Here is a 10889-nt window from a genome sequence, read left to right as displayed (position 1 = left end):
GCTGGAGTCAATTGGGCTCAGCGACTACGGGCTAGAGCGTCCATAAGCGGGACAGTGGGCAACTCCTGCCCTGAGTCTTTGTGGGGATTATTGATTTCATTATGTTTCCGAGAATGGGGAGGTCCACAGTGTTAAAGACAGCTGAGAGCTGAGGAGGATTACGCTGGAGTAGAGGCTATTGGATTTGGCAAGTCAGAGATCGTTGGGGACCTCTGAGAGAGTGGTTTCTGTGGAGTGAAGGGGGAAGGAGCCAGATTAGAGGGGCCCAAGGAGAGGATTGGAGGAGAGGATTTTGATAAAGTTGGTGTAGACAACATGCTCAAGGAATTTGGAAAAGAATGGTAGGGGAGAGATGCGGCGATAGCTGGAGGGAGCCCTGGGGACACGGGAGGGATTTTTAGGGTATGGGAGACATCAGCATGTTTGAAAGCAGTGGGGAACAAGCCATTGGAGAGCAAACAGCTGAAGATAGTGGTTAGGGAGGGAAGAAGGGAGGGGGCAGCTGTTTTGATAGCTGCTGAGGGATGGGGTTGGAGGCGCAGGTGGAGGGGGTGCATTTCGAGAGGAGATGGGAGATAAGATTTTGAGGTACTGCTGGGAACATGGGAGAGTTGATGAAGGGGCGAGCCCTACCCAGCACTCAGTTGCATTGTACTCACCATGTTGACCGATGCTCTACACTCTGAAATAAAGATGGAGATGGACAGTATGGGCGACTTCATTTTTCAACTGATGATGATTCCTTTTTTTGTCTGCAGAGGGATGGAGGTTCCCACGTTCCCAGCGGGATTTAGGGAGAAACCCGTGATCGAATGGTATCTGCGGTCCCTCAAACAAGAGGATTAGTTTCAATTAGTACTGCGAATGATACGCAAATCGATAAATAAATCAATACGTCAGTCCTATTTATTGGACGCTTACTATGTGCACAGCACAGCACTGAATGTTGGACGAAAATTATATAACAATGTCACAGAATTGGTAGACACATTTCCAGCCCACAAGGAGCTTACAGTATAGATGGGGAGACTGAAATTAATATGAATAAATAAATGACAGATGTGGACATAAGTGCTGTGGGGCTGAGAGAGGGGTGAGTAAAAGGAGCAAATAAGGGAGACACAGAAGGGATTGGGAGAAGAGCAAATGAAGGCTTAGTCAGGGAAAGGCCTCTTGGAGCAGATAGGCCTGCAGGCCGTCTTTCAAGACGGGGAGAATGATCGTCCGTCAGATACGAAAAAGGAGGGCATTCCAGGGTAGGGACGGGACTTGGAAGAAGTCATCGGCGAGACAGAAGTGATTGAAGTTGTTATCGAAAGTAGGGTGCAAAATAAGTTACCTGGTGTATAACGGCCGCAGTGTTCGAGAACCCAAGGTGATAATTCAGATAGGAAAAATGACTCAGAGACGTGAGGTCAGATAGAACAGTAAAGGAGGAAAGCTGACTGCTCGCCCATTCACCCTGGAGGGGTACGAGTGATGAACAGCCCCGTGTTCCCTTCCCACTGTGTCCTTTATTGAGTTACAGCAATGCAGGAGTGAGCAATGAGTACCTTCAAGGAACCAATGAGGACCGACAGGATGGTTGTCGAATTTTCATTGGTCTCTGTTATCACAGCCTTGTACAGACAGGAGTTACTTGTGATAGGTCCTACAACCTTGCATAGACGGGTGTTACTTGTTACTGTCCTTGAAGACATTCTGTTGTTGAGCCTCGCATAAAATACAAAAAGGAGTTGCTGTCAGCGTGCACAAAATGGAAGGTTACCGTCGCTATGCACAAGATGGAGTCAGTCATGCCAAGTCTGATGGCGGACAACAAGGTGCAGTGAGTAGGTGGGCATTAGAGGAGGGGAGTGTGCGGGCTGGATTGCAGGAGGAGAGCAGCCAGGTGAGGTAAAAGGGAGTGAGCTGTACAAGGGCTTTAAATCTGATCCTGAGAGGTTTCTGTTGGATGTGGGACAGGGGTGGGAGCAGAAAACCACTGGAGAGGCTTGAGGAGTGGGGAGATGCGGACTTAACCGTTTTATAGAAATAGGATACGGGCAGCAGAGTGAAGTAAGGACTGGAGTGTGGGGAGGGAGGTCAACTATTTCTGGAAGGTCAACAAGGAGACTGATGCAGTAATCCAGGCAGGATAGGATGATTGGTTGTACTAACGTAGTGGCAGTTTGGTTGGGGAGGAAAAGGTGGATTTTCGCTATGATGTGAAGGTGGGACTGGAAGGATTTAGTAATGGATTGAATATGTGGGTTGGATGAGATCGAGGAGCCAAGGACAATCCCAAGGTGATGGGCTTGTGAGACAGAAAAGATGATGGTGTCATCTACATTGATGGGAAAGTGAGGAGGACAGGGTTTGAGTGGGAAGATAAGAAGTTCTGTTTTGGACATGTTAAGGTTGAGATGACAGGAAGACACCCACGTAGAGATGTATTGAAGACTGGAGGAAATGTCAGACTGCAGAGAGCCGGAGAAATCCCTCCCAAGCACTCAGTATAGTGATCTGCACACAATAGATGGTAAGCTCCTTATGGTCACGGATCACATCTCCCACGTCTGTTGTACTATACATTCCCAAGTGCCTAGTACAGTTCTCTGCACAGGAAGCATGTGATAAATGTAATTGATTGATTGAATAAATGGTAGTAGAAATAGGCTCCTTTCCTTTTCCATATTCTGAGAAGAATTGGGAGAGGTTTCTCTTGAGCACAACTGAATACCATTCATAAAGAGGAGGTTCACGTAACACTCTGATGCCTGTCCAAAATTATATGAAAAAGCAGCATAGTCTGGATAAACCAGAGAACTGATAAAAGTATTTCTCCCAAAATATCGATGATCCATTCCTGTTTTTTTCTGGGGTGAGGCCCGAGGTAAAAACTTTTGGACCCTTTTGGATCCCTAGGACTTTATCTTGGGCGTCAGAAAAAAGGATCTGGATAGTTTCGATTCTCTGAAGTGGGGAAAGACTACCTTCCTTTTTTAAAGAAAATAAAGGTTTCATTATTTCTTTGTAATTTTTACGTGCTTGCTTTGTGCCATTATATATATAGGTAGCTATATCTATAGATATCTATATCTATATCTATCTCTCTATCTCTATCTCTATCTATCTATCTATATTCCTTAGCCATATAGTTCATCGATTGGAGCTGCAGGGGACTGGGCAGCGAGCTGGATACCTGGGTGCTATCTTCAATTGTTCTATATTGTGCATTAAATTTAACAGTTTTTAAGATGAAAAGAGCAAGGATAATAATTAATGATGATTATAGTAATAAAAACTGTATTTGTTAAGTGCTTACTTTGTGCCAGGCACTTTACTAAGTTCTGGGGTAGATACAGAATGATCAGGTTGGACACAGTCCCTGTCCCACACTCTTAATAGCCATTTTACAGAAAAGGTAACTTACGTACAGAAAAGTGAAGTGACTTGCCCTTGGTCACACGGCAGACAAAGGGCAGAGCCTTGATTAGATCCCAGGTCCTCTGACTCCCAGAACCGTGCATCTGTCTCTGGCTATCTTACAAGAACACCTAGGTTGGGTGTGATAATTCCCATGACATAGTTCAGAGGAATAATAATCTAATGGTGTGAGATAAAAGCCATATTTTCCACACCCGAAATATGGAAAATTATAGGAGTTTCTGGGAGAAAGCCAACCTATCCTTCCTCTTTTTACTTCCTTTTTGTGTTTCTGTGTCTCGCCAGAATACCATTCACTTTCAGAATAGCTTTCACTTCCCAGACTGAGCCCCCTCCTTCCTCTCCCCCTCCTCCCCCTCTCCATCCCCCCCCCCCCGCCTTACCTCCTTCCCTTTCCCACAGGACCTGTATATATATATATATGTTTGTGCGTATTTATTACCCTATTCATTTAGTTTACTTGTACATATCTATTCTATTTATTTTATTTTGTTTATATGTTTTGTTCTCTGTCTCCCCCTTCTAGACTGTGAGCCCATTGTTGGGTAGGGACCGTCTCTATATGTTGCCAATTTGTACTTCCCAAGCGCTTAGGACAGTGCTCTGCACATAGTAAGCGCTCAATAAATACGATTGATGATGATGATGATGATTTATTGATTGATTGATTCTCCGTTTAAGCCCTCTTTTCCCCTACTCCTTCTCCCTTCTGTGTCACCTAGGCATTCATATCTGTATCCTTTAAATGCTTGATATTCGCCCCACCCTCTGCTCCACAACACTTATGTCTATAGTCATAATTTATTTCTTCATATGAATGTCTCTCCCACCTCTAGACTGTAAGCTTGTTGTGGGAAGGCAACATGCCCACCAATGATGTTGTATTGGAGTCCCCTAAGTACTCAGTACGCTACTCTGTACCCAGGAAGCACTCAATAAAAGCCATTGATTGATTGATTAATTAATAATAATAATAACGACATTTATTAAGCGCTTACTATGTGCAAAGCACTGTACTAAGAGCTGGGGAGGTTACAAGGTGATCAGGTTGTCCCACGGGAGGCTCACAGTCTTAACCCCCATTTTACAGGTGAGGGAACTGAGGCACAGAGAAGTTAAGTGACTTGCCCAAGGTCGCATAGCTGACAATTGGCGAAGCCGGGATTTGAACCCGTGGCATCTGACTCCAAAGTCTGTGCTCTTTCCACTGAGCCACGCTGTTTCTCTGTAATTGATTACTAAGTAGTAGTAGAGGAGAAGCAGCATGACCTAGTGGACAGTGCACACTACTGGAAGTCCAGAGACCTGATTTCAAATAACCACTCTGATCCTTGCCTGCTGTATATTCTCAGATACGGGACTTAATCAGTCAGTTAGTCAGTCAGTCAGTTGTATTCATTAAGCGCTTATTGTGTGCTGAGCACCATACATAGAGTTTGGGAGAGTAAAATGCAACAATCTAACACACACATCCCAACCCGTGATCAATCCATCAGTGGTACTAATTGAGTGCTTGCGATGTACAGAACAATGTTCTAAGTGCTTGGGAGTGTACAATACAAGAGAATTAGCAGAAACATCCCTTGCCTACAATGGGCTTACAATCTAGAGGGGGAGACAAGACATTAATATGAATGTCATTTGAAATATATAATTGAAAGATGTGTACATAGTGCTGTCGTGTTGAGGATGGGGCGAATATCAATTCTCTAGAGGTTCTAGATCTAAGTGTATAGACAATGCAGAAGGGAGAACCAGTTGGGGAAAAGAAGGCTTAATGGGAGAAGATGCGTTGGTGGGTAGGGCCCGGGGGAACTTCTCTGAACTTCAGCTTCCTTATCTTTAAAGTGGGAATTCAATAGCAGAACTCTCTCCTACATGGACAGTGGGTGAGTCGGTGAGACTGGGGATCAGAGAGGTGCTAGCATAAGACGTGTTTGTTTGGCTAGCGGAAGCAGCTGTGTGGTCCCTATCTCATCTGTCTTCACCTAGTTAGGGGTTGGTTGATAATCCACTAATGAATTGCGTCCTCAGGTTGGCACCTGCCAGTCAGAAGACGTGATCCTACGCGAAGAGAAAGGAGTCATGTCTGGTGGCTAGGAGGCGCCCGAAACACAGAACGCTGCATTCTAGGTCCTCAGGGGTGAGTCTGTCTGTGTCCCCATCCATCTGGAAGACAGAGAGGAAGGGCAGGGGAATGACAGGGAATGGGAAACACAGCGTCGCTGTGGGAGGGGCAGGGGGTCAATTCATAATCCTCCCTCTCTCTTCCTTGCCCCTGCCCCCTTGCTCTAGGGTAATAATTTTATGACTGAGGCAATGGATGAGACACCTAATTAGAGTGGTGGTTTATTGGGCCATCTCGAAGACTTCTCCTGATGAAGATTTCATAGCTCAAAATAAACTAATCGTTTGTGGATACGTGAGCCCCACTATACCTACCCTAGTGCTTAGCACAGTGCCTGGCACAGTGCAAGCACATACTAGATCTCACAGATATTATTTTCGTTATTAAAACAATGATGGCTCGGTCCCATGGTTTAGTCTGTTTTCTAATCAATCAAGTTTACTGAACCTTTACTGTGTGCAGAGCCCTGTACTAAGCACTTAGGGGAGCCCAGTATAACAGAGTTGGTAGATACCTACCCTGCCCACGAGGAGCTTTCAGTCTAGAGGGTGATGCAGACATTAATATGAATAAATAACTGACGGCTAGGGACATAAGTGTTGTGGGGCTGAGGAAGGGGGATTGAAGGGTGCAAAGGTGACACAGATGGGAGTAAGAGAAGAGGTCATGAGGGCTTAGTCCGAGAAGGCCTCTTGAAGGAGATGTTCCATGGGTAAGGTTTTGAAAGTAGGGAGGCTAATTGTCGGGTGTAAAGAAGGAGGGCATTGCAGACTAGAAATAGGATGTGGGAGAGCAATCGGGGGCCAAACAGAGGAGCTCGAGGTGCAGTGAGCAGGTTGGCATTAGAGGAACAAATTTTGCTGGCTGGGCTGGAGTAAGAATGTACAAATTATGTCTGGAGGGATGGACTGAACTACTAAGGTTGAGCTGGGAGTGGGAAGAAGGTGGGAGTTCGAGGTGGAATGTACCACGGGGGACAGGGTCTGGAGTTCGAGGTGGAATGTACTACTTGGGGAGGGAGAGGACGTTTCAGGGAGAGTGAGTCAAAACGACAGGTGTGTAGTTCCACGGGAGTGGTGGTGGTGACAGGGTATAAATGTAGAGCCAGGGTGAACCACTGCGGGCCGGGGGAAATGGATTTCCAGGGTACACAAACCACTAGTTTGGGGGGTGAGGGAGGGAGGGATGGCGTTCCAGTGGGCGTGAACTGCTGGGGAGAGAGGGATGGACTTGTAGAGGGAACAAACCCCTCTAAGAGAGGGGTGCAGTGACTCTCCAAAAGCAGTGATCCGTTTGTAGAAGCGGGGAGAGGATTTACATGGACAGTGAACCTTAGGGGCAGGGGAATGAAGTGCTGGGGGAAGTGTACCTCAAGGGGAGTAGGATGGAGCTCCAGAAGGAGCTGGTGTGGAGGTAGGGAATTCCTGGGGAAGTGAATCACCCAAGGGTGAGGGCTGATGGAGTCTCCTGGGGAGTGGAAATTCTCTCTCACCTCTCTCTGCCTCCTAGATCTACACACTGCAGCCCAGACTTCACTCTGCTGCCCAGATCAGTTTTCTTAAAAAATTCCATATACGTCTCCCCATTCCTCAAGACACTCCAGTGCTTGCACGTCCCCCTCTGCATTGGAGAGAAACCCGTGACCATTCTCATTAAAGCCATCTGACACCTCGTCACCTCTTAACTCACCTCACACTTCTCCTGCTACAGCCCAGCCCGCACACCTCCCTCCTCTAATGTGTCAACCTACTCACTGTTCCTCCATCTCGTCTATCTCACAACTGACTCCTCACCCACGTCCTGCCTTCGGCCTGGAACTCCCTCCAGCTCCGCATGCACAGCTTTAGTAAGGTCACATCTCCTCCAAGAGACCTTCCCTGATTTTCCCTGGCTCCCTCCCCTTTCTACATCTTCTAAGCACTTGGATCTGTGACCTTTGGACATTTGATATGCACCCCACCCCTAACCCCACAGCACGTATGTACATATATTTAAATTATTTATTACAAATAACTTATTTATTCATGTTAATGTCTGTCTCCTCCTCTAGACTGTAAACTCATTACAGGAGGGGATTTTCCCCTTCACATTTTCCTCGGTGGAGTTGGCGGCCTGAATTCCCCGAATCTGAGAGTAGGACGGGTTGGTATTGGAGACTGCCCTAGGCTGATAGATCTGAGGCTTTGCCTTTCAGCCCTGCCATCCACGAGGCAGCTCGTGATTGCCTGGCCCGGGTGTTTCTTAGAGTTTCCATCTCATGCCAAGCTACCCGTTTCTCCTTACGTAGCCTAATGATACCTGCTGCCCTGACATTCCTCTCCGAGTATTTTCCGCTTCCTTCCTTTCACCGTGCCCTTGGTCCTTGCCGATTTGGAGCAGCCTTACCCGTGCATGCCAACTGATTCATGATTTCTTCCATTCACAGGACGATCCAGCTCACTTGGACCGGCTTCCCTTGCCTCAGCTTCTCAAAAGAGACCGTCATCACCGGAGGTGGCTCTAGAAGACTTGGAGCAAATCATTCAAGAGCTCAATGCCAAAGATCAATCATGCCGGACCTTTCCTGCCAGTGTACTGGAGTATCTCTGTGGAGGACCCTACCCACCAAACACGGGGAAGCCGGTCCAATGGGATATTTCTGGTATGATTTCGAGAGAATCAACTGCCACCTCAGGCGTGGATCGGGGTCAGGGCACTTCTGGCCGGAGAGCACCTGAGCTAGTGTGGAGCTCAGGAGCCACTAGGTACATTTGTGCGTGACCATCGGGGCCACGGTCTTTCCCGGCTTGGTGCCACCATGCCTCACCTTCTCCCAGAGCCAGGATCCGTCTGGAGTTTTCGTTACACATCATCATCCGTGAACCTGTCAGGCTGAATTCCTAAAGTGCTTCTCCGAGAACGGGGAGAGAGACTGCAATGAGCTGGTAACTCTGATTCTTTGCCTTTCAGCCCTGCCATCCATGGGTCAGGACATGATTGCCTGGCCTGGGTGTTTCTAAGGTGGTCCCTCTCCATCTTATGCAGTTGCTTGATTTTCCCTACAATCCCGCGCTTAGAAAATTGTTTGGCATCCAGTAAACGCTTAACGAATACCATTATTATTCCAACCTGCTGCTACTCCCTGGTCTGACCATCCTTCTCCCCATCTGGTTTGTTTCCTTCCGTTCACGCTGCCCAGGGACCTTGGATACATGCAGATTCTGGACAGTCTTGCCCGCACATGCCAAATGACTAATGGTTCCTCCAATTCCAGGGCGCTCCAGTTCCCTTGGACCAACTTCTCCCGCCCCAGCTCTGCAACAGATACCGTCCCCACCGGCAGAGGTCCAAGAAGAGTTGGAGCAAATCATTGAAGAGCTCATCGCTAAAGATGAATCCAGCTGGGCCCTCCCTCCTGATGTATTAGATTATCTCTCTGAAGGACCCTATCCGCCATGTAACGTTAGGCAGGCTCAATCAGGTAAATCCAGGTTCGGAGTAATCCACCTCCAAAGCCGCAAGCTGGAGACCGGGCTCAAGTGACCTCTGGCTGGAGAGCGCTTGGGTCCCTCGGGATCTGGGAAGCCGCTGGTCCCTGGGTGCACTACAAGGACAGGATTCCTTGACTGCTGATCTGAGGACGGATGGGTTGGCATGGTGACTGCATTGGTTTGATATATCTGACTCTTTGCCTTTCAGAATTGCCGTCTGCCAGGCCCTGCCTCGAAGCTCTTATGCCAATTCCTCCAGCACCCAATGCAGGCATGGACAGCTACCCCAGCGAGGAGATCCCGGGATCCCGAGATCCCGTTCGTTGCTCCTTCGTTCCAGCTGCGATGAGGACGCCACCCAGGCTGCCAAGCACCGCTGTGTCCAGGTCTCTCCGCTGGCTGCAGGTAAGTCCTCCGCCTTTCTTTTTTCCTCCCTCACATCCTATCGTTCCTGCTTCTTCTCAGAGTCCTATCCTGCCAACCCACTTCTGGCGATAAAGCCGGCCCCTTTCTTCTTGACCTGTCTGCGGGACCTCCAGAATTCCTCTCCGACACTCCCCTCCTATATCCGCTCCTATTGGGAACCTGCCATGTCTTGAATGGGCATGGAGTTCGAGGCGGGGAACACCTGTCTCTCTCCTGCCACCCCGCCTCATTAAGTGTGTTTGTTTATCTTCAGGTGGCAAGAGCCTCGTGACCCCCTCTTCCAAGAAGACTGGCTCCACCCCGTCCATCAGCAGCCCAGTGCCATTCCAGGTGAGTACTTTCTTCATGGGGTTGCCCCTAGGTTTGGCGGATTGGCACAGTAGCTGAAATTCCGGAGGTCACGTGACCCTGCCGGAAAAGAGGGGTTAGGATTATAAGGGGGGGAGGGCTGTAGAGTCCCGCGAGATGCCCATAGCACTTAATAAGAATAACCCTTTTTTTTTAAAGCAGTCGCCGGAACGTCATCTGGGCTACGTTTTCCCGTACCGATACTGGGTACCCGTATCTTTTCCTCCGGAAAGGGTTTTGGGTGAAATCTTGTCAGAGGAACTTTCTGCCCCTTGGTTCTTTCAGTAGCGTCTAAATGTACTTCCGTAGGGGACCTGGTTAGTATTGAAAGAAGAAGCGTTTGCTTTCTCTTTGGTAGTGACAACATCTTCTGCCCTCTCTTCCTACAGGTTCTGCCGGACGGTAAAGCCATCACCGTGAATGAGCTGGAGATGGCCTTCCAGAGATTCTTTGGCTCCCAGTAGTCAGGGCTGGAGGTCCCGACACTGAACTGGATGGATGGCTCCGTCCTGAAGTCAGACCGGGTGACCAATTACAGCCTCTCCTCCCTCGCAGCGCAGGCCAGGGCCAGGTCCAATCCACTGACCGACAGTGAGGACTTCTGCGTCAAGCCTGTGGTCTCCTCTCCCCGACCCATCTCCAGACACAAGCTGCGGTTCCTGCGGATTCCCCGAAGAGCCTCGGTCCGACCGAGGGCTCGTCGCCGCCTGCACTGGGACTCCTGAAGACTCGCTCACGTCCCTCAGTTGCCCCCAGCGGGTGGTCCGGCATAGTTAGGCCTTGGCAGCATTGCAGCATAATACCCTTACCCCCTCCAACGTCACCTCAAATATCTCCTTCTACAGCCCAGCCCGCACACTCCGCTCTTCTGCTGCTAATCTCCTCACTGTGCCTCGTTGTCTCCTGTCTCGCCCTTGGCCCTGGCCCACGTCCTGCTTCTGGCCTGGAATGCCCTCCCTCCTCACATCCGCCAAACTAGCAGGCTTCCTCCCATCCCCACCCCCGCCTTCATAGCCCTACTGGAAGCTCAACTCCTCCAAGAGGTCTTCCAGACTAACCCCCGATTTCCTCTGCTCTGCCTCACCTCC

At 48.9% G+C, this 10889-nt stretch overlaps 1 pseudogene; it reads left to right on the top strand.

Moving 5' to 3' along the window:
- The first annotated feature begins 1775 nt into the window (after nucleotides 1-1775).
- LOC119922728 lies at nucleotides 1776-10526 on the top strand (annotated as a pseudogene).
- The last annotated feature ends 363 nt before the right edge of the window (nucleotides 10527-10889 follow it).

Source organism: Tachyglossus aculeatus, unplaced genomic scaffold (assembly GCF_015852505.1).
Source record: "Tachyglossus aculeatus isolate mTacAcu1 unplaced genomic scaffold, mTacAcu1.pri scaffold_122_arrow_ctg1, whole genome shotgun sequence".
Lineage (NCBI taxonomy): Eukaryota > Metazoa > Chordata > Mammalia > Monotremata > Tachyglossidae > Tachyglossus > Tachyglossus aculeatus.
This window is presented reverse-complemented; position numbering and strand designations above follow the sequence as displayed.